The sequence below is a fragment of the Acomys minous genome, assembly GCF_964271855.1.
Source record: "Acomys minous genome assembly, chromosome: 17".
Taxonomy (NCBI): domain Eukaryota; kingdom Metazoa; phylum Chordata; class Mammalia; order Rodentia; family Muridae; genus Acomys; species Acomys minous.
This window is the reverse complement of record NC_140500.1, coordinates 29,882,632-29,907,792: the sequence shown is the minus strand read 5'-3', so window position 1 is coordinate 29,907,792 and position 25,161 is coordinate 29,882,632. Positions and strand designations below refer to the sequence as shown.

Here is a 25,161-nt window from a genome sequence, read left to right as displayed (position 1 = left end):
GAATTGGATAAAGGGGGTTAAAAGAGGAGAGGGAAAATAAGGTAATATGTGGTGGCTCTTGGCAGCAAACTATACATGAGACCAAGTATGTGGAATAGCAGTGATAAAAGATAAATGATGTACTCATCTTGTATACATTTGGGTTTTTTTACGCTTGTTTTTTTGTTTTTGTTGTTGTTGTTGTTGTTGTTGTTGTTGTTGTTGTTGTTTTTCTTAAAAATCAAGACAAGGACCAAAAAGGTGACTCAGTGGGTAAAAGCTGGACAACCTGAGTTTTGTCCCTGGAATCCACATGGTGGGAGAGGAAAGAATGGACTCCTGATGGCTGTCCTGTGAGCATACGCGCGTACACACACACACACACACACACACACACACACACACACACAATAAATAAATAAGTAAATAAATAAATAAATGCAATTTAAACATTTAAATCAAGACAGATTGCAGCTGTTCCTCAGAACTATTTTCAACTCAAGAGAAAACAAACAGTCATTGTGCAATAGCATTTTACCTAGGAAACGTCATCAAAGTTCAGAGCTGTGAGCTGGCAGATAATGTAATCAAGCACTATACTATCACCACCCCCACCATTATGCCCTTTATTTCCTCCATGATGTCGCATTAATTTCCTGCTGTCTCCAGGAGTTAGTTTAAAGCACCCTCCTAATAGATTGCAGTGAAAGGAGTTTTTCAGTCACTTCAGCAAAAAAAATTTGCCTAAGAAGAAATGATGCTTAATGCTTTGGTAGATCCACTTCACACATATTCTGGGTTTTTTTCTCCTTTGACTTAAAATATTTAAAGCAACTTAGTGAAGCTCTGTTAGAAATAGAAGCTTGGTGACCACTTCAAAATCAGTCTTATTAGTTTCATGAGTCAGTTAGCTGGTAGGATTTAAGTTGAGAATGGCCAAGCTCACACCTTGTATTAAGCATATTGCTTACTTGTCATTAGTGTTCCCTTTCAAGTTTATGAACCTAAAACTGAGAATCCTAAAGCCTCACTCTACTACATATTGTCTCTTTCCTGTAGTTGATAGTTACCCACGTAAAACAAGCTTTTGAGTGTGTGGGAAAGTATACCCATTTGCACTCTTTTTCTCGTTTTGTATATTGGATAAGGTTTATAAAAGAGAAAACAAACATGTGAATGGTCTAAATATAAGTGAAGTTGGAACTTTAAAAAAAATTATTTGCATATGTCAGAATAATCCAGAAAAGTAGAAAGTGCACACAGGCAAACATTTGGCAATGGAAGATTGCTACATGTTTCCTTGAAGCATTTGGAATGACTTAGTAACATCCTGGATTTATTTAAAGGCAATATAATATTTTAAATTTTGTGTTCAACAGTGTTCAGATTTGCTGGCTTTTAGGACTGCAAAAGTAATAGATGAGAAGTTTCTTGAAGGAAGGTACCAGTGGGGTTTTGTATATTTTTCTGCCTCCAGCATATAGCACAGTGATTAGTAGGTGCTCAATAAATTTTTTTCTAAGAGAGTTAAGGAGGACTAGGAATGTAGTTCAGTTGGCAGAGTGCTTTCCTCACATGCAGAGCACTCTACATTCTGTCTCTGGTACCACATGAAAAGCAAACAAATAAGCAAACAACTTGAAATCTTAGCACTTAGGAAGTAGAGGCCGGATGGTCAGAGAGATTCAGCTCTACACAATGAAGCTGGGCCGGCCTAGATTTATCAGGCTGTACTCTTGTCCGTGGCCTATGTGAAGTTCTTTGTTATATGTTACTTCATTCATAGAACCCTTGAGAAGTATCCTGTAAAAACTACCCCCATTGTTTCTAGATTACTTAGAAAAACTCAGTGCTGTTGTCTATGAGTTCCTGTCAAGGTGGGCCAACTGGTTGTCCATAGCTCCTGTTGCTACAGGCCAACTGGATCTCTTAGACAGGGTTGCACTGGCTCTTCTTGTCTTGGCAGTTAGGAATCCTGAGTCTCAAAGACTGGAATTTTATACAGAGAAGGATCTAGCCGTGGAAGACTGGGTTTAATAAAGGTTGACAATGAGCCTTTCCTGGTTATCCTTAGTAACAACTTTGTGTCTTACTCTAAAATTCCTTGATTTGGGACTGCAGCCAGGGGTGTGGCTCAGTGCTAGAGGGATTGTCTAGCATGCAAGGTCCTGTGGACAGCACACTATGACTTAAAAGCTGAAGAAATTTGTATTTACGTATCCCCGATGTCACTGAAATTTACTTCAAGCTGCTTAGAAAGCGGTTAGGCAATGTGTTGCACACTGTAATGCTATACCCCTATTTCTGAGGCTTTTTCCAGAGTGCCAGAGGATACAGGAAAATCCAGATACAAGAACTTTTTAAAAACATTACTGTAAGAGCCCCTATTTGAACCAGGCATGGTGGTATATACCTGTAGCCCCAGTACTTGAGAGGCTGTGGCAGGAGGGTTGCATGTTTGAAGCCAGCCTGGGCCACATTGTAGTAAGATCCTATCTAAAAACCATACTTGGAGGTGACACAGATATTCAGTAACAGAGACAATAGTTAACTTTTTAGCTTCTTTGTGATCCTGATCAGAAAAGATCAAGGCAAAACGTAAGAACCCACTAGCTAGGTAAGTGTAAAGATACGATATGAGTCTTTTTATACCCAGACTTCATTTCCCACTTAGTTGCGTTTCACATATTTGGTTTACCTGTGCGATTATTTTTATTGTCATGATTTATTTATTTGGGAAGGAGAAAACAAATCTTAAAATTCATCTTCTTTTTTAATAGCCTCATAATGTTCTCAGCCTTAGATATGGTTCAATTTTGCATATTTCTTATGGCCCATGATAAATAGTGTTCAGAATTACATTCTCTTAAAGCTCTCCTCTTTTAATATTTTCTTAAAACTATGTGTATATTATGTGCTTTGTTTTCTCTCCCTCTAAAACTTAATGACCTCAGGAGAGAGGTATTTGGCTTTCTAACTCCTGGCAGCATGTTGAACGTGATAATCATAAATAGCCACAGACACAGAAGCCTGCTAAGGTAAGCTTCCCTTATCAATGAGACCGTCATACAAAATGTGGTAGAAATCCTGTAGAAAATGGCTTGAAAATAGCAAGGAGTATATTATCCCTAATCCCTTTGAGCAGTGCAAAAATCATACATATTTACATAGATTTGCATGCATACATAGAGAGTATGGTAATAGTCCTTGTACTTTTCTTTCTTTCTTTTTCTGATGTATCATTTTAGAAATTCCAGAAGGGAAAAATAACACCTTTTGCCTTTGAACCAGGTTGTATATTGTTCTTGTCACTCTCTTTGGAAATAATATATATATACACATGTACATATAGGTATGTATGTATGTATCTTATATTGGCCTTGTGGCTCAGAATACCCTTTCCATCTTAAAGTATTAAAAGTTTTCTAGAATTTTTACATCAGTGATACTAAACATTTTCTTTCTTGCCTCTCAAGTCACTGCTGATTGCGTTCCTGACATCAGCCAGTGTGGACTGTAGCTAACAAGACTTCAATTTCTAGATCTTACAATTTATTGGTAGGACAGCCTCAATGTGGTGACTCTTCAAATAGTAAATCCACTAGAGTTTTCCTGTGGATGACTGCAGTATAAGGCATCAAATCCTGAGCCTTGAACATGCTAGGTAAGCTGTTCAAGACTGAGCTTCCTCCTTAGCCCCCATTTCCTGTGTAGAATGACCCTTCCCTAATCAAGTTATTGTAACTACCCACATTTCTGAGTTCATAAATTACCTTATTACCATTTGTGTTTGGTATTAAAATTAACAGAAAATGTTTTACTGACCACTTAGAAGTAAATTTTGAATATAAATGAGGGCAGTACACGAGAAAAACACATTTTAAAGACATTTATATGATACCAAATAGAATTCATTCTTACCTGCACACAGTGCTGTGAAATACTGAGGGAACCCCGATTTAGGCATACCCAAAACTTTCAGATTTGGCAAATGCTGCCAGTGTGTTTATTGTATCCCACTGACTTTACAAAACCAAGTACCTTTACATTGAGATCAAAATCTGTTTTCTGAAAACACAGCCACGTTAGTGGTGAGGCTGGAGCTTGGGAGCTGAAGATCACAGTGTGTGGACTACAGCCCTGCATCTAGCCCTGGGCAGCGGAGGGCACTGGTCAGTCAGAGGTAGGAGGCAACAGTGACTGAACGTACAGTGGATTGGCGGCCAGGCACACAGCCCATTCCGTGTGTTCACTGGGCTTCTCAGAACAGGCCCTGCCCCTAACAAATATGTGCAGATGACTCATTGGGTTTTGATATGGATATAAAGCTTTAAATACCAGCATATATAGAAAGATTTACCCTGACCACCAGCTTTTGGATTCAAAGTATTTAAGCTCCTCTTAATCTTCACCTAAATGAAATGTAAGTGGAAGACAGACTTACTCTGAAATATAATCTGATACAGTGTGTCTTCTATCACAAATTACATCTGCTGACTTTTTGGGGGGTTGTCATTTCTCTTTACTTTTATGTTTCTGAGATACGTTATTATAGTGTAAGGGATGTGTACCTCTTGTCATTCTTTTTACCTATCTGTGCACGTGTATGCCTTCCCTAGTCCTGGCCTGCAGCAGGGGACAGGTGCATCCTAAGTATTTTATATGCACTTTTAAACTTGATTTTAAGAACAAGTATGTGCTTTCTTTTTTTTCCATTTGTGCTTGCTTCTTAGTAGTACCACTCCGAATTTTCAGGAAAATCCCTGAATTGATCTTTTTTAATGTTAATTCACAGTCTCTCTAACATTTTTAGGACACATGGAATTAACATCAGGAGAAACTTTCTCTCTGTTCACCCTGATATTCTAGAGCAGGTAAAGTGAGACACAAAAAGGGGGGAATGTTAGATATAGATATCAACATTCTTCATTAGCTCTTTTTGTTGTTCTGGTCAGAAGAACAGGTTTCATAATGGCCTAGGGGCCCAAGCACTGTTTTTGCATTCCTGTTTGTAGATATCCAGTAGCAACTGTGACAAATTCTGTTTAGAACTACAGCTAGAAACAGTTTATAATAATACACAACATAAACATTGCTGAGACTTACTATCCATGCATCATTTAAGACTGATTCCCTTTCATACTTTCTGTCAGGCTAGATAAAACTCCATCAAAAATTGACCTATCCATTGCTTTAAAATAGTTTTGGGTTTTTTTTTTCCAACAGGGTTTCTCTGTGTAGTCCTGGCTTAGTATTCGCTCTGTAGACCAGGCTGACCTCAAACCCACAGATCTGCCTGCCTCTACCTCCTGAGTGAGGGGATTAAAAATATGCCTAGCTTTTAATAGTAATTTAGTTACTCCGCTATTTCATATATGAACCACAAGTACTTTTACCATGGTTATTTAATAGTTAACCTTTTCCAAGGAAGATCTGTATTTATGAACAACTTCAAAGTATCAGACTGAAAAACTGATTTCTATACAGAAACAAAGACAAAAGATGAGCCTCTTTAAAATATTGCCTTGTGACATCTCCGAACACCCAATTCTTCCTGGTAGGCCTTCATCTGTAGATGTGGAATGAAGGTCAGAGTCTGTTTGCTACAGATGAATACAGGGAGCCTGTACCCTCTACCCTTGGGCAACCTGCCATTTTCCTCCTGTTCTCACACCCGTTCAGCTACTAGGACAAAAAAACACTGACTAGATACACACAGACCCTACAGGAAGGATAATGAGCCAAAGGGGGTGTGAGATGCTCATTTAATTATCCAAAACCTCGGTTTCATGTTAGTACTCTCTCATGTCTTGCTGCACACAAGGAATTAAAGCCCTATTTGGCTAGGTTCTTGACTCAGGGAAAGACACAGAGTGCCTTATCTAGGAGCTTTGAATCCGCCTAAGTCTAGAAAGGGTACAGTTGAAATGGTTAACCAGCAACCCAGAGCAACACGATGATTCAAGGCTGAAAATGAATGTGGCTGAAATTCAAAGGAAGGAGAGAGTAACCGGGAAAACCCATGCAGAAAAGAGTTTGGAAGTTCAAGAATCAAGAAGGCAGGCTGAAGAAAACATACATGTATTTTTTTAAAAATACAAAAAAAAAAAAAAAGTACAGAGAAAGAAACAACAAAGGAGCCAAACAGAGTAAGTCATTTCCCAAAGAACATAAGCAGATCAGTTGGGAGGGGTCACTGCTTCATGAGTTCAGGTTTCCTTTGGTGAAGAGGACACTTGGGAGCTGTGTAGAGGGAGACTTAGAGCTGCCTTTTTTTTTTTTTTCTTTTAAATGCAGTACTGAGAATTAAAGCCAGGCCCATATGCATGCTAAGCAAGCAGCTGATTGCCAAGCCACATGGCCAGTTCCTGGCTGCACCGCTTTTCCACTGCTGTAGCCAGTGACCCTGATCTGACCACGGCACATTGTATGCATGTATTGAAACATTACTCTGTACCCTACACTGTATGCAATCGTTATGTGTTGACTGAAAGCAAAGTAGAAAAGTATACACTAGATATATAATATATATAGTATTACATATAACATATTAGTAGTATTTTATACTATAAAATGGATAATTTTATGTTTCCTCAAAAATTAATGTTCCTAGCTTGAGGTAGTCTAAGAGAAAGTAAAGAATCAATATAAATGTATATGTAAATTTTTAAAAATATTTAATTAAAAAAAAGAGTGAAAAAAAAAAAAAGAATCTCCCATGTAAGAAAACAAAGCCTGGAATAGTGACTAAACACAGCCTCAGGAGAACCAAGTGGAGGTAGAGAATACAGGGCTGTGAGGAGTTAGAAACGGGCCTCAAAATGTAGATCTTTCAGACTGATGATAAACGGTGTGGAATGCAGATGGAGGAGTATGGGTTTTATCCTAGCAGTGGGGAGACTCCAGATCTTAAGAAGAAGTTGGAGATGATCTAGTCAGAAGATTAACATAGCAGCTGTGTGCAGAGAAGGCTATCAAGAAGCTGTTACAAAATCTGGACAGAATGGGTGGAACACCTGCAGGAGTGAAGGCAAAGCCCCCCCTGAGCTGTGCTCTGAGGCAAAGGCATAGTCTACATACAGATGCACACTGACCTGGAGCAAGGGGAGGACAGCTTTGAAGTGACGTTGTCATAGGATTAAAGCACATGATTTGACCTTTCAAAAAGTATCCATAGCACACTTCAGAGAGAAAGCCCTTCACTTCAAACTAGATCCATAGTGTCTTGAAGAATAAACTATTCTGGAACCTACCACAGATTTTAGGGTACCCTTTGTGGGTATGACTTTATATGTTGGACACAGAGCTATAACAGTAAGCAAGACAGAACCAGTCCCTAACTTTATGGAACTGTCACACAGTCTTTATCAAAGGGTAGGCCAGACATTAAAGAGAGACATACATAGTTCAGCTCAGTGTAAGGAAAGAATTGTAATAACTATAGCTATTTAGTCCTGGGAAAAGCTGCCTCAAGAGCAGAAAATGCTTTATTTTTAGAGCCCAAGGGAATCTAAGATGGCTTCTCCTACTAAGGAGAAATGAACAAGGTGACTTATAAGCTTCCATCTAAACCTAAGGTACCAAGATTTTCTTTCTGTGCTAGTAAGCTAGCAGAACACACTTCCTTCATAATTAGCTACTTTGGAGCATTAACATACTCTGTGTGTATTTAGCTTTTTCATCAGTAATTAAAAATAAGCTTATGTAAATATACATACAATTTAGATTTCTAAGTGTATCCTATACTTACTTCCACAATTGGATTTGTGTGTGTCTGTATGTCTGTGTGTGTCTTGCTGGGAACTGAAACCAGGCCTTCCTATATGCTAAGCACATGCTATACCAATGAGCCACACACCCCATACTCTGTAGTTCTCCAATTCTTTTTAAAGAAACTATTATTCTCCAATGCTTTCTCAGCCATTCATTTATTTCCAATTTTAATATTTATAGTAAGTTCCTCTTTCACATGATTTTTTATAAGTAATGCAAATTTCTGCAGAAGTGAGTTACGTAAATTTAAGTCAAGCTGCTGACCTTTAAGTCATTTGATTTTTCACTCCTGTGATGTAATGTCATGGTTGAACAAGACCTCGAGCGATATCCCACTTGGGGATATCTTTTGGGTGGCATCTTTTTCATTTTAAGAAATTAATTTTGTGAGAATTTTATAGTGTTTTGATCACATTCACTCCCTTGCTCTTCCCAGATCCACTTTTCCTTTGCAACCATCCAACTTTTGTGTCTTTTTTAAAAAATCCCATCAAGTCCAGCTTGACTGTCTATATACTTTGGATGTGTGGCCTTCCACTGGGACATGGTAGACCTACCAAGAGTTATACTCTTAAACAAAATCGGCTCGTCTTCTACCAGCAGCTACCACTTTTTAATAGTTCTTTAACTAGGGGTGGAACTTGGTGCCCACCTCCCTTTTCTATGCTGGAGTGGGATGCTATTTTGATGTGTGAAAATAGACTTTTATTATTCAGGCTATTTAACTTAGTTATTATAAACATCAAATTGTTTCTGTCAACTTCTAGTAACTAGACTTACTACTGATTAGTTGCATTTCATAACACTAACTTATAGACTCTTTTATATATAGCAGTGATATCGTCAGCATGTTTTCTGAAATGCTGGAATGTTTTCAGCCAGACGAGGAACATTCTCTTCATGGGGATTATTTTAGTGTTTGTAGTATCAGGTGAAGTAACAAGTTCTCTGCAGAACTTATTTCATCTCTAGTAAAAGACCTTGGTGAAAGTTGACCCCTCCCCCTTTATGGTGTATGATTAAACCAGGTAATGCTTTTCACCAAAATGTTTATAAAATTTTTTGACATGCGCCTAGAACATTACCTGATATAAAGTAGGCACTCAAATATTTATTGAACCTTATACAGTTATATGAAGTGATACATATCAGATATCTCAAGTGCAAAATTAGTGTCTGAATAGGCATAGTGGTAGGGAGAGTTTCAATTGCTGTGATGAAACACCATGACCAAAAGGCAAGTTGGAGGAGAGAAAGGCTTGTACGGCTTATACTTCCACAGCACTGTTTATCATCAAAGGAAGTCGGGACAGGAACTCAAGCAGGACAGGATCCTGGGGGCAGGAACTAATGCAGAAGCCATGGAGGGGTGCTGCTTACTGGCTTACTCAGCCTGCTTTCTTATAGAACCCAGAACCACTAGCAGAGGGATGGCTCCACCCACAATGGGCTGGGCCCCTCCCCCACTGATCACTAATTAAGAAAATGCCTTATAGTTGGATCTTCTGGAGGCATTTTCTCATTTCAGGCTCCTTTCTCTCTGATGACTCTAGCTTGTGTCAAGTTGACATAAAGCCATCCGGCACAACTGTAAATGCTTGTAAAGCACAGTAGCTTGTTGAGGTAACTCCTGGTTGTCTCTCACAACGGTTCATTTCTATCCTCTTTTTCCAAACAGCACAGAGAGCAGATGATTCTTGAGCCACTGATTTTTGGTTGTCTTTCTTCACATGTTCATCCGTGAGCTCCTTGTCTAGAATGCCAGTAATAAATAGCAGATGCTTAGCAGATAACTCTTGCTTTAATGCTTCACACTCATCGTCTGATTCTGTTTCCTACTCCTGAATAGCTCTCATAACTTTCCTGTGTAAAATTACTCATTAGGGCAACTTAGTTTGTAAATTATTTATAAATGGAAGTGTGTGATTTCCTGCTTATAGCATGGGTCCTTTTTTTTTTAACTAGTCATTTTTTATGCTTAGCCTATCACATAGTTTAAATCCTTAGCCAAAATGTTGCTTAACCTTCTTGTTTAAGGACTTTTTCTTAACCCAGGCACCAAAAAGTATAAGCTTGCTATTGAGAGTTATCATTAATATTTATTGATCAGCAACTCTGTTTCAGGCTCTATTTAAAGCACATTGATACACTGTCTTATTTTATCCTTCCAACAATCATATATTGTATACAGTGCTAAGGTTATACTGGGATGGGATGTCGGTTGATAGACTACTTATCTAGCGGGCATAACACCATGGGGTTCATCCTCAGAACTGCTTAAACTAGTGGTAGTGGCTTATGTTTGTATCACAGCCCTTAGGAAAACCAGACATTCAAGGTTACCCATGGCTACATAGTGAGTTTAAGGTTAGTCTGACCTACAGGAAACACTGTCTCAAAAGAAGATGGGTGCATGTTGTATATTTCATACATTTCTCAAGTCAGTGAAGAAATAGGAACAGAGACGAACTAACCTGCCAAATAAAACCAGGATTTAAACTCCACCACCAAGTTCTTCACAAGAGCCTAATTGTACAGTATCTGAGTTTCCAGAGAATGAAATATCTACAGCCACACACCCACATACTACCATACCTTATGTAACAATTAGATGTGTAAAACCATATTCAGTATAACTATATTCAGGAGCAATGTGGGCTCGTTGTTCTAGGTCACTGCAAATCAATTTACTGTGTGATACGGACTTGAAAATAGAGTGTGTCTTTGTGTTACTTGTGACAAGATCACCAAATCTTTGAAGTATACTCAGAAATTTCATTATTACTTAAAATTAATCACTGGGTGCAGGACAACCAACCACTGTTAAAAATGCTCTCTCTGCCCAGTGGTGGTGGCACTTTGCTTTAATCCCAGCACTGTGGAGGCAGAGGCAGGCGGATAGCTGAGTTCAAGGCCAGCCTGGTTTACAGAGCAAATTTCAGGACAGCCAGGCCTACATAGAGAAACCATGTCTCGAAAAAGCAAAGCCAAATAAAATTATTTTTTATTTTGTTATCTGAGGATATAACAGTCAACTAAATAGCACATTTTATATGGTTTCTGTAAGAATCTAAGGAAGATTAGCTGACCTTGGTTGAGCTACCACTCTAATGGAATCAGTCTTCATGTAGAAGGGAGTAAGGCAGGAAAATTCCCAGTGGAGTTTGTATCCTTGGGATCTGGCTCTAAGATCTATGTGAAATATAGTGTTTGCATATAATCTATTCATATGTTCCTACTACTTCAAATTGCCTTCAGGTGACTTACACCTAATACAGTGTAAAGGCTAGAGAAATTGTTATACTGTGTTCTTTGGAGAACAACAACAAAATAAAGGTTGTTGCATATTCAGTATAGGCACAGTATTTTTATGATTATTGTGGATATGTATGATATGTGAGTTTGGGCACACCCATGCCACAGCAGAAGTATGGCGCTCAGAGGATGGCTTGTGGAGTTGGTTCTCTCCTTCTACCGTTACATGGCTCCAAGGGCTGAATTCAAGTCATCAAATACTTTACCTGGGGCGCTATCTCCTCGTTAATATATATTTTTTATGTTTTTACTGTGTAGTTGGGTAAATCTAAGGATACAAAAGCCTCAGACATGGAGGAATGGCTACCTTTAGTTTGGAATAAAAATTACTAATTTGAGCATGTTTGCAAACTTCTTACCTTTCCCCAGCACACTGTGAAGGACACTGTATGATGAAATAAGAGCATTTTCCCTACCTTTAAGAAAACATACAGCTCAGCTTGTCATTCATGTATGAAGTCCTAGGTTTAATCTCTAATATGTGTACAAAGACACACACACACACACACACACACACATGCACACACACTCGCACAGATACTCACACACACACACACACAATCTTCCCATGTCAGTTCCTAGACTTGTGTGATAAGGTAACAGTTGAAAGGCTCTGGTCATGAGGTGTTAACAAAACTGTAAGTTGATGTGCTAAATCAAAGCACAAGGAAGCAGAAAATGGAAAGATTTTGTTTACTAAGATGGAAGTGGAGAAAGTGGTTAGGTAGCGCGGCTTTAGGGAGAGCCTGAAGAGAATGACTTGAGAATAATGGAAGGGGAGGGCATGTAAAGGGCTCCTTGTCGGCATGAACTGAATCCTACCCACTGGAATTTTCAAAGACCCAGGTTAAAACGTGGAATTCTCTTGAATATTTTGAAGAATGAAAAATATTCTAATGATGTGGTCAGTTGTATTTTCTTTTAGTGGTCCCCACTTCCTGCTTCAGTTTCCCTATCCCGCCCCCAGGCTGAAGTCCACCCTCCAACCCATATTCCTTAATTGTGATCCTTTGATATTTCAAAAGGTTCACTTGGCCTATATTGAGTGTGAGATGCTGGGAACACCTCAGCAAGGGATGAGTGTTCCAAAGATAGTTGCGAAAAAGATTTAGAACTCTTTCTTTCTTTCTTTCTTTCTTTCTTTCTTTTTTCTGAGACAGGGTCTCTCTGTGTAGCCTTGGCTGTCCTGGACTCACTTTGTAGACCAGGCTGGCCTCGAACTCACAGCGGTCTGCCTGCCTCTGCCTCCCGAGCGAGTGCTGAGATTAAAGGCATGTGCCACCACACCCAGCTTTAGAACTCTTTCTTATTTAGTTTGTTTTGGGTTTTGTTTGTTTGATTGATTTTTGATTTTTTTTTGCCTTTGAGGCAAGATCTTGCTATGTAGATTAGGATGGCCTAGAACTCATGGTCATCCTGAGTCAGCCTCATTAGTGCTGGGATTGCAGGCCTGCCCACCATGTCAAGCTCAAACTTAGGGTCCTTGAGAGAAGCTATGGCTGAAGAATTAGAAACTACACATAAGTAGACGTGCTATGTTCAAGAATAAAAAGAAGAAAGCCAAAGAACTTTTAGAGTGTAATGGTGGAAAATCTCAGGAAGAACTGGTGCAAGAGACTGAAAAGTATCTGGAAGGCAGGACAAGGCACCAGTATGCAGGGGCCCATTCAGATCAGCTTGTAGAAATTAATTGTAAAATCTCAAGGTTTTACTAAGCCAGTTGTTAGAGACTGTTAGTAAGCATTAAATTATATGAACTTACAACCAGACAGGTTATGTTAAAAATAAAAGTGACAGATATACCAAAAAAAGGTATGTTCCTTAGCTCTAACATTGCGGAGATTTGTCATCTCGTTGTATCCGTGTGGTAGGCATCCTGCCGCAGAGGCGTCGTGTTGGACGCTTGAAGTCCTCATCTCAAAGATCACAGACCAGAGCGTGCTCTTCATGTCTGGAGGGCTAATTAAGCATTTGTCTAACACACCATTGGAAAACAGTAGAAATCAAGAAGCCTAATGGGCTCACAGTGAGGTATCTTGCAACTAGTTTCGGTAGGAAGATTTGTGACATCACCCAGCGCACTGTATAGAGGAACAGAAAAATGGCAAGAGACGAACCCAGTGTTCGGGCGAAGCTGTGGGTGATGAGGATAAGCGGGTTGCTGCTGATGAAGCTGGTACTGAGTGGTGAAGCTTATGCAGTATTAACATCTTTATGCCTTTTATAAAACACACTACACACACACACACACACACACACACACACACACACACACACACATACACACACACACTTATTTTCTAGCGAAACCTTCACCATTGGAAGAGGAACTGGCTATTTATAGACTACACCTCAGGAAATGCACTGTCATGTTTCACAATTAAGACCATATTAGTTTTAAGTTTTGGATAGGTCTTATTAGTAACTTTTCTTAGTTTTTATAAGAGTAGGTTCTTGTGCATGCTAGACAAGTATTTTACCACCAAGCTACATCCCTAGCCAAAAGGGAAACCTAGAGTACTGTTTTTGTATGGTTTGAGATAATCATATGGCTTATTTTAAAATTTGGCTAATGCTTTTATATGTATTTATCAATTTTGGTATTAAATTGCCTTTGCTTTTCTAAGATAAATTCAATTGATCACAGTTTTTTTTGCATATGACTGAATTAGTTAGTTTTACTTATATATACACTGTATGAATATATATATATATACACACATGTATATATATATTATGTGTATATGTATATGTGTGTATATTATATACATACACAAACACATAAATAATGTTAACAAAAGCCTATTGGAAAATGTCAGTCCTATTTTTAAATATCAATTTATTTGTATATATGTATCAAAGTAGCAGTGTGTATATATATGTATGTATATATGTATATACATACTTACCTGTAGCACGTGCACATAGTGAAGGTTAGAGGACAACTCGGAACCATAGGAGTTCTGAGAATTGAATACAGGCCATCAGGCTTGCCAAATATTTGCTCACTTATCCACTCAGCCACTTCAATAGCCCCCTTTTTTAATGTTCTCTTTTGTTGGGAAGAGGGGAAAGGGTCAAATTATTGTATCAATATTATTGTACCATAGTTTGCGTAAGACATCTTTCTGTAGCATTTTAAAAGAACACCTATATAAATACCTTTCGGGGGGAGGTTTTTGTTTTGTTTTTTTTAGCAGCAATGGACATTGAACTGAGGGTCTTGGTGTTAGGCAACCGGCCTACCACTGAGTTACACCTGCAATCATTTGGGGATATAATTTCTGGATAAATTTTCAATAATTTCCTTTTTTTCTTATCTCTTGGGTGAATTTTTACTTTTTAATTTCATTTTCAGCAAATTAATATGAATACATTGCTTTCGGCCTGTATCTACTGTGATTTGTAGAAAGTCCTATTTCAGGACTTCTTATAGGAAGCAGTTGAATGAGTAGGCAGAAATAGCCCAGCCTATTGTGAGCTCTGTGTAAGTGTGAAGGAGTGATCTGTTTCTTCACGGCCTGCATCTCTGGGTTTTAGGGATTGTAAATGGATCAACCGTCCAATCAACATAAAATGAGCATAGAATGTGAGGGAGCTAGATCCCCTGTCCTCAGATAGTCTCTGTCCTGGGATATCCTATAGACTATGCCTTGAAGACAGAGCGGTCTGAGTGGATCCAGGGAGTAAGGCAGGGTATGGGTGATGGTTGGAACACTGCATGCCTCCAGAGGTAGTAGGAACTGACCTTGTTTTCTGTTGGGTCTCACTCTTGGGGTCACAACCCTTGAATAAATAGTGTGGTTTTTTTTTTAAAGAGAGAGAGAACAGGAAGTTGGATGGGGAAAGGATCTGTGAGAGTATGGAAGATGGGAAGGAATATAATTAAAATGTATGCATGAATATTTTTAAAATAACAAATAAAATTACTTTCCTTTTGTCTAATTCTTAATGAAATCATATATATTTAAGGAGGAGCAGGAGCAAGTGTCAAGGAAATTAGTATCATTTAATGTTAACATAGAATCTTTACCTTTTTGAGGTAGCAATTTTATTAATTTATTGATTGGTTTTGGATTTTTTCATATTTCTGAATCTTTTTTCTATCTTAGATGCTTTTCTAAAAGTCAGAATAGTGCTCTTTTATAGATGAAGCAGATTCCCACGTGTTAAGTGTGTTATATGTAATAAGCAACTTATTTGTGGATGGGGCCTTTACTGTTGACTAGTAAATTAGAGTGTTTATGCAAATCATTACGATAGAGGTCAACAGTCACTCCCAAAAAACAAAGTATATGGGCAGAAAGTGTTGACAAATCATCTCTTCCTGTAGAGACTGTCCCATTCTGAGAGCAGAACTACCGTTTACTATTGGTACTGAGACGGCGTTGAAACACTCCTATTTCCAAGCAGCAGTACTGCACGGTGCTGGGGTGTACCAACAAGCAAACCTCACTGGCTTGTAGTTCCTGTTCTCTCATGTTAGAAGTAACAGAATGGATAAACCATTCATCTTCATTATGCAGCGTTTTTTCAGCATGCATCATGTAACAGGACAGTTTTCTGTCAGTCTTAAGAAGTCAAAAGAGCGAGTGTTGGAGTTCTCTGAGTGTCAGACTGCAGAATGTTGGGTCTGCATGCCGGGGCTCTCCCGCCCTCCTGATAAGGCTTTTGGCACCGGATGCTGTTTTGTCTTTACAGAATGTCCTATTCTGGGCTCTCTGAGACCTTTTAGGAGACAAGGATGTGAATCATTATTTAGACAATCTGCTCCCTGGACCTTCCTCTGAAAAGTCTGCTTAGCTTGGTGTGTGCTGCATCTCCTTTGCCCAAGCCGGCTGGGCACTCTACAGTGACTATAGACTTTCCAGCTGTGTAGCTTCCAGATGAAATCAAATTTCAGTAAACATCAGCTTTGCAATATATAACTCTTATCAAACTTGCATCACCCCTGACCCTTAAACTGGATATGTACAGCAGGCCTCCTGCTATGTAAGCCACACCCAGAACCCTCAGCCCGCTTTGTTTTGAGTTTGCTAATCCCTTTAAAGATCTAGTTTGCCCTAAGTTTGAATGGTGATATACTTATTAGTCACTTGATGTATAAAATGGGTACAATAAAAGAGTTTTGTACCATGCCAGTGACCCTGCTGGTAAAGCAAGAGAAGCAAATCAAATACCCATTTGTCTCTTTTATGCAACCATTCTGAGAAGATGTTTTTGGTCCTGAATGACACACAGTGAGTCATTTGATGGTGTGTTGGTTATTTCTAGAGAGTATAAAGCTTTCCTACTCAGGAAAAGCAAATGCTGGGGGTAGAAATGAATGTATATTTTTACATTTTGGCAGCCTGGGATTTCTAAGGATTTGGAATATCAGTGAATTTTGAAAATATTATTTCTTTGTAATTATTCAGATTTGAAAGAATCTAACTGTGAACCACTGATATCCAAGGACATTTTTAAAACAAGGACTACCCTTTACCGGTATGTACATCAGAATTTGTTATATTAAATTTGTATTTAAAAGCTTTAAACATTTTTTTTTACTGCCCCAATACTTTCTCCTACATATTTTGCCAGTTAGTTGGGGTTCATAATAACATACTTGTCTAAGACAAAACAAAGATAGGAAAATGGCCTAGAAGTTGGGATATTCCACAAATATTTTAAAAATAACCCTCTAACCTCTTATTTTTATACCCATGTAATGACTCTAAGTGCACTATTTTAGATTCTTATACTTATGATTAAAGTTGGATAAACATATCTTGTCTGGTCCTCATAGGTCATGCAACCCTAACCTATTGTCAGACAGAAGCAAGCTCATCATCTATACCAAACATGTTCTTTTCAAGGAGAATTGAGGACTTCAGCTTGTACCTACATGAAAGTACTTCCTTATTGGGACTGACTAGCATGGGGTATGGTTTCAGGGCCTAAGGAAAAGTTCCATGAAATCTATCATCCCTTCAGAACCTGATCCTAGTGTGCTGAGACAGTTCCTAGGCCGTGTGTGTGTGTGTGTGTGTGTGTGTGTGTGTGTGTGTGTGTGTATGCTTGAAGACATAAGTTATTCTGAAGCTTTATGCAGTTGTAGGACTATTGAATATAGTCAACAAGAAAAGTCACAGTATGGCCCATTTTTCTGAAACCTACAGATACATTGAAAAAAAGAACTGTCATAACAATTTAGTTGTAATCTGAATAAATTAATAAAACTAAAATTTAATTAAAAAAAGAAAAAAGAACTGTCAACTGGACCCAGTGGTGCATGCCTGTAATCCCAGCACTCAGAGAGGCAGAGGCAGACAGATCTCAGTGAGTTCAAGGCCAGCCAGGTCTACAAAGTGAGTCCAGGACAGCCAAGGCTACACAGAGAAACCTTGCCTCAAAAACCCAAAACCAAAAAAATAAGAAAAGAAAAGAAAAAAAAAGAAAGAAAAGAAAAAGAAAAAAGAACTGTCAGATAAATACATTCCCAAATTAATGCAGTCTCCTGAGAGGACTTGGACAAGAGTGTCCTCAGTAACAAACCCAACTGTGGTATTCAAGTGCCATTTTCTCTCAGAAGACACGGGGGCTCTTTGTGGAAGAGGTTGATTCCAAAGCTGAGATAAAAACAGCCCAGCAGAAGCCTAGAGGCCCACGTGGTGCCAGAAGCCAGGGTGTTCTCCACAAGTCAGGAGGGTGGAAAGAGAGCCCGGCAGCCAAAGCTGAGACAATATGAGGAATAAAACCGCTAACTGTGGGAGTGCATTCTAGCTCCCCAAGTGAAATGTGGGCGAGAGTTCTGACTGGGCTAAATAATTACGGAGCAAATGACCAAATTGGGAGGGGGGGCAGAGAATGATGACTCTTTACAGAAGAACGTAGTGAAGGCAATAGAAAGCTGTCAGAGAACCGCAGCAACTGTTGCTGCAGGCTGGACTCACCAGTGAGCGCTGACGTTAGTGGGTGGGTGAGAACATAAGGAGAAACAGGATATTTGCACAGCTTCCAAGTATTTCCCCCAATGTGTGTTAATTACAAATGGGAACGAAGAGACTTACAGTGCAATCTTGGCAGACACCAACCGTAGCCAAGCAGCCAAGGTCAGTATCAGCAGTAGTAAGACGTAGTGAGCAGTCTGCCCTGTGAGGTGTCCTGAAAGGGACACAGGGACATGTTTCATCCTCTTCCTAGACCTCCTTGTCCACAGATGAGGAAGCATTAGACATACCCTGAATAGAGACAGCTTAAAAATTCCTGAGCACCATGTTTCAGCAACCTCATAGGCATAAAAGGCCAGCAGAGACGGGAGCCATCACACACTGTAAGAAGGCAGGGAGACACGGCAAGTGAACGTGGTGGGTCCTGATGCAGAAGAGAGACTAATACCAGTGGGGAAACCGGAGAAATCCAAATAAAGGGGTGAATATTAGTGTCAGTGTATTATTTTGATAATTGTGCTAGGGTTTGAATATGTGAACTATGGGGGCAAGATGCACAAATTGGAGATCAGTTGTCTTTTTACCTTTTATATAAGCTTGAAGCTAAATCATTTCCCGGCTGTAAAATGTTTTTGTTGTGGTTTTATTATTTATTTAATTTATTGCTGTTCTGGGGATTGAAGTCAGGGCCTTGAACATTCTGGGTGAGCACTCCACCACCGTTACATCCCTAACCGTTAGATAGGAAGCCTTAAAATCCACATGGAAATAACCGTTCTCCTTGATCTTCACTAAATTATAAGAGTAGAGTTTCTGTTTGTAATTCATAAACAAGCCAGAGGTGTGAGGCAGGTGCAGCCCCCTAGCCCTAGAGTGGCGTCTTATTTCTGCTAGAGGCTAAACCCAGCTAAATGCAAGCTAAGCAGCCTTCTCCCGCTGAGCTGCCCCTTTACGCTCCTCCTATGCATTCCCACCCCTTTCTCTACAAACCTGTCTCTATTCAGTCTACTTCAGGTGGCAGCCCATTACATGCAGCCTCTTAGAATACGGTGCTGAAAATCCACAGGTGTGTGCAGCACAGCTGAGGGCTGGAACATCTGCCTAGCAAGTATGCGTGGTACCCAGCACCAATAGGTGGGGGCAGGGGGGAAATGGAGGCCAACTTCATAAATCTGTGCCTCCCTGGGAACTAACTTTTAGAAAAGTGTTTAATCAACTTGGGACAGGATAGGATTCAAATGTTCAAACAAGGGCCATGTACTTTTTTTTTTTTTTAAATCTCATCCATAAGCTCTTGATCCCCAACCTTTATTACCTAGAGTCTTATATTTGAGCGGCAAGATGAGAAAAGGCTACTTGATATCGGTCAGTGTCAGGGAGTGCAGTGAGTACAAGTAACACCACACAGCTTAGATGCTTAAAGGAAGCCAATAATAGTACTGAGTTTGCTTTGAAAAAAATTTAGTTGTTGTTGTTTTGTTTTCTTTTGCTTTGTTTTTGTTTTTGTTTTTTTGAGACAGGGTTTCTCTGTGTCGCCTGGGCTGTCCTGGACTTGCTCTGTAGACCAGGCTGGCCTCGAACTCACAGCGATCCGCCTACCTCTGCCTCCCGAGTACTGGGATTAAAGGCATGTAAACAAAATCCTTCAAAATGAGGCAAATATGCACTTTGGCATCTGAAGGAGTGATCTAAATTCAGTTATTTGCTATGAAAATTAAATGCTAAGTATCTGGGATTTGACCCTGTTTTGTTTTGTTTTTTTAAACTTGCTTGCATATTTATTTAATCAACTTAGTAAAATGTATCAGTTAACAGTTTTCAGGTGAAAGGAAGAAGAGCAGATGTACCTAACCCAGTTAGATTCATAGAAAGAGGAGTGAGGACTACTGCAGGCCGGGGACCAGGAATGAGGGGTGAGTGTGGGGTGGGAACGGTTACTGTTTTGCAAGTTGAAAAGGCCCTAGAGATGCCCACTCACCATTGTGAATGTACTTAACACCACTGAACTGCCATTTCAAGGTGACCTAAAACAAATAAAAAATAGTTAAAGTAGCAGCTGGGTATGATGGTGCACACCTTTAATCCCAGCATTTGGGAGGCTGAGGCAGGCGTGAACTCGCTGTGAGTTCGAGGCCAGCCTGGTCTACATAGTGAGTCCAGGACAGCCAAGGCTACACAGAGAAACCCTGTCTCAAAAAACTAAAAAAAAAAAAAAAATTAAAGTGGTAAATTTATATATATGTTACTGTAATAGAAAAAGGAAAGTGCCGATGTCTTCAGTTGCTACATTCCATTTCTTTGCCTTTACCCTTGGGAAGGTTTTGTTTTTCAACCCAAGGGTGATTTTCTGAACATAATTTGCCAACCGTCAGTTTAAATGGCCCCTGTGCCATAAATTGTGAAGTTCAAAGAAAAACCCAATGAGATGCTGTGGGTTAATTTACAACTAACGCGGATGAGATTACTCAAAGAAGGAACGCCCACAAGAGGAATATGTTAGCTGATAGAAAGGAAGTAAGGAGCGTAGGTTAAAGATAGCTGAACTGTTTGGTCCTGGTGATTTTAGGACAGAGATTCATAAATATTTTCTGGCACCTATTTATTTCATTCTCAAGGTTGTTTTCTCCAGTTAAGATGAATTTGTTAGTGGAAATGCTAGGGTAATTATATTCTTCTTGCTTCATTAGGGGTATTCTAGTAACAAATGAACAAAAAAAGTTCAAATTCAAATGACTTCCTTTTTTTCTTTCTTCTCCGCATCCCAAATGCTAGGATTGCAGGCCTGTGTGTCATCATAACCACTTGTTTAAATGAGTTAACATTTACCTGTGTTATTTGTGATTATGTGATAGTGGAAGGATGTGGGGAGTACAGAGTTTACCAGTTATTAGGAATAAGATAAAACAAGTGATTTGTTTTTCTTAAAAAAACAAAACAAAACAAAACAAAACAGAAGCAGGCTTGAGGTGTAGCTGAAGTGGCAGGTGGGGCTTCCTAGTATGTACAAGCTTGGGGGCCCCATCCTTAGCAGTCAAAAAAGCAAACCCTGCCAACCAATCAAACCAACAATCTACTCCATAGTAAAAATTATTTCCTGCAGAATATTTCTTGAGGCTATGCAAGTTTAAATAAAATATAACACTGCTACACATGCTGATGACTAAGTCCATGTACTGATGAGTAAAAGGAAGAGCAACAGCTTCCGAAAAATGTAGAGCTAGCAAAGCAGAAAACAACTCAACTTTGAAATTATATTTATTTACTGTATGACAATACAGGCCTGTAATCCCAGAACTCAGGAGACTGAGACATTAAGATCGCAAGGTCAGCTTAAGCTACATAGGAAGTCATGTCTCAAAAGTATTTTTGTTAAATTAAATTATTAATTGTTTATAATTATAATTATTAACAATTATAAATTATTAATTACTTAATTAAATAATTAAAATAGTATTAGGGGCTGGAGAGATGGCTCAGTGGTTAAGAGTTCAATTCCCAGCACCTACATGGTGCCTCACATAGGCTCTAATTCCAATTCCAGGGGATTCAATGCCCTCTTCTGGCTTTCTTGGGCACCAGACACATACACAGTGCTCATATATACATGCAGGTAAAACACTCATATACATAAAATAAAAAAATAAATTTTTAAAAAATATTATTGGCTACTTTAAAGGAATAAAATAATCAACTATTTTAACTTTGTGATGTAAATATTCAGAAGAATAATTTTAGGGTAAAAAAGTATATAAGAAAATTTTAAGATAGGAACATAGTTAAAATGTATTAAAAGGAATAGGAAAAATATTAATTATGGATACAATTCCTTTTTTATTAACTCTTTTAGTGGCTAAGTCTCTTCATTACCCTCTGTCCCCAATTTTACTTGTCTGTGAGCACCTGTCTTTTGGTGTTCCTGCCAATCATTTGTATGTTACAAATATTGCATATAAATTGCACATAATTGTAAGTAGGAGCTACTGTTATTCCACGGGGCAGCTGTGATCTTTCATTTTATTTTAGTTTTTTTTTTCCCTTTTAATCTTATAAACTCCTTGTTCTTTAGATCCTATGTTCTGAAATCATTTAAATTATTTGATGTTTTTAACCTTTTATACTCCCAGTAGGCAGGTCATAGGAAATTAAGTGACGTAAACATCTTTAATAATCGTTAAAAGTCACAAGACTTAGCAGCCAGGACAAGAAACAATCAGGAATAAATCCCAGGGAAATACCATAATGTCGTAAGTTTTGTTTTCATTTGTTAGCAAGCCACATGACTTTTCCTTTCAAATCCAAGAATACATAGCGTAGTCTCCTTTTAAGATTTCATTTTCATCTTCACCACAGAAATATATATTTCCTCCCTGAGTTTACTCACTATAATTTGTGATTGCTTATCTGCGAAGGAAGTACAGCAGCTCCCACTGGGGAAATACCATGTTAACTCAATCCTAAAATAAGAAATCTAAGGGAAAGGTCACATCCTAATAACTTGTGCAAATCTAAATTCCCATGGAGCTTTGAAATCATTTTGTAGGAGTCAAGTATTAACAATGAGTTGCTGAATTTCTTCCAGAAAGTGTCGTAAAACTGAAGCACTTCTGTATCCAGAAGTGACCGCTGAAGGTTAAATACAATTGACAAGATCTAGTCTTGCTCATTTTCTACAGTAAGTATCCAGAGAAAATTAGCATGACTAATAAACCACAACTCTGTCCTTGTTACTTTCACTGGAACTATAAGGATTGTTATTGGGAAGTAATATAACTGTGCACAGTGAAGATGGATGGCCTTTCCTGCTACCATAGTCACGCCTCAGACTCAGCTTTTTACCAACTGACCTCTAGAAGCCACTATTATAATCCAGAAAAATGCACTGCCTGGGGAGTCAACAACTGGTTAGTCTCAAAGACTTCAGGCCTCAGTTTCTCTATCTGTAAAGTAGGAAGGTGTTTATTTCAAGAAATAAGTAAGGACACATTTATAAAGAGCTTAGAAACCATCACAGGATTGTTCTTAGAGTACTGCCATAATCATGAGTTTCACTTTTCCCCTCAAAAGAAATAAAAACAGTGAGAAGTGAGGCAATTCACTCTATGCTGTTCACATCCATAGCCTCCTACAAACCCCAGTCTGACCCAAGCGCCCAGTCTAAGTCATCCCTGGGAAGGGTAGACTTTTCATGGGAACAGAAACATTATGGTAAGTACAGAGAGACTGTGTTTACAGCAAGCACTGTTTTCTAGAATATACCATTTTTTCCCCTGAAGATGTGTTGTTAGCAAAATGTCTTTAAATTTTCTTTCTTTATCGAGTCAGAGGAATGTGTGTTTTCATTCCTGAGTCTCTCCTTAATTATTACAAAGCAAAACACGGTGTGTGCCTTTCATCTCCTTTTGGTTTTGTGGGTTTTGTCTTTTGAGATAGTTATTTCTTTCTTTCATGATGACAGTGAATTTCCAGTAATTAAAGGATTATAGGGATGTACCTAGGTGCCTGGCCTCCTGGGACTCAGTCTATGGTGAAAGCTAGCTGTTTGTTAAAATTATTTACCTATATTTGCACATTTGTTTTTTAACCTCTGACCTCACAGTACAATACTACTACACAGTAGAAATTCCACACTTAATCTCATGTGGCAGGCTGCTGTCAAGAGACAGGTACACCAACTAAATTACTTTTAGACTGTGGATCTAAGGAGTACATGATGCATAAATGAACTTTATGCATAATATTGAGTCTGTAATCAAGGTATCTCAGAATATAAATGCAAATATTCAGAAACCTCAAATCCAAAAACTCTATTTGATAAAAGATTTATCCTATGTTTAGTCTATGATTATTTTATGGCTATGTAGCCCTGACTGGTCTGGAACTCACTATTTAGACGAGGTTGGCCTCAAACTCACTGAATCCTGACTGCCTCTGACCATTGAATGCTGGGATTAAAGACGTGTGCCACCTCACCTGGCCCAACAGTCTGCAGCTTTCTACTCTTCGTGACATTTTGTTGTTGCAAGTACTGAAAATAAAGCTACAAAAAAGCACAAGCAGGTACTTTATCAGCACTTTTAAGTCTCTATAATTAGGGGTAATAAAAAGTTAATTCACAGACCGGTTATGGCCTTTCAGCTTTCTAAAGCAAGGCTTCTAAGCCTGGGCCAGATTTGTTGTTGCTAGTGAGATTGTTGTTGTTGTTGTTGTTGTTGTTGTTGTTGTTGTTGTTGTTCCTATTTGTATTATTTCTAAGGCCCCTTGGACTTCTCTTGCATATATAGTACTGTGCTAGACAGGCTGGCATTATGATATATTCCTTGCTCACAGTTTGTTTCAGAGACAGTGTCTAGAAAGGAAGAGAATTTATCCATAGAGCTTGGGGTGTGATTGGGAAACAGTGTGCTAAAACTCTATGGGAGAAAGCATACACACAGAGCCACGATGCTCAGCACCTGCCTCCTGGGCTTGGGAAAGCTGAACACCCAAGGAAGGACCTATATACCCAGGAGGGAAGAAATCAGGCATTTTAGTGATAAGGTAAGAGTTTTAAGGTGTCAGTGTACCCAGAATGAAGGATTTATACTTGATCCAGGATTCAGAAGGGAGCATCAAGACTTGGGGTAGAGGAGTGACAGGATCACAGCTGTGCTCAGAAGGCACCAGTGAAAGATATTTCACTTTCAGTAACATAGTGTGGTGATTGAAATACCTTTTTTTTTTTAAGACAAGGTCTCACTATGTAGCCCTTGGCAGCATAGAACTCAATATATAGACCAGGCTGGTTTTTAACTCACAGAGCTCTGCCTGCCTCTGCCTCCTGAGTGCTGGAATTAAAGGTGTGTAGCATCCAACCCCATAATTTTTGACTGATATGCAGAGATAGGGGTATGAAAAGAAATGGGAATAGAATTATGTTTGAGGAGGAAAATGAGCTAGTTCTAGATTTGTTGAAACTGAAGAGAAGGTGGAACAGCTGATAGAAAGTCCCAGAACAATGTGCAGATACATGACTGAACTTCATCTTGGAAGAAGTAGGCTTGTCAGGCTGCAAGTCTTCATTATCAAGTAAGGAAATCATTGAAAGATGAGCCCCTAAGACTCATCTCAGAAGCCAGGTGTGGCATACATACCTATAAACTCAGCACTTAGGAGTTTAAGACCA

The 25,161-nt window shown here is 38.9% G+C and overlaps 1 protein-coding gene across 8 annotated transcripts in view; it reads left to right on the top strand.

The window, feature by feature from the left end:
- PPARG (peroxisome proliferator activated receptor gamma) overlaps nt 1-25,161 on the top strand; it is a 198,072-nt gene that overhangs the window by 78,479 nt on the left and 94,432 nt on the right. For 2 of the 8 annotated variants that reach the window (XM_084766445.1, XM_084766444.1), the window contains exon 2: nt 16,485-16,554. The exons of the other annotated variants lie outside the window; for them this stretch is intronic. The gene's annotated coding sequence lies outside the window, so the exon portion shown is untranslated. The remainder of the gene's footprint in view (nt 1-16,484; nt 16,555-25,161) is intronic. 8 annotated transcript variants of the gene reach the window in all.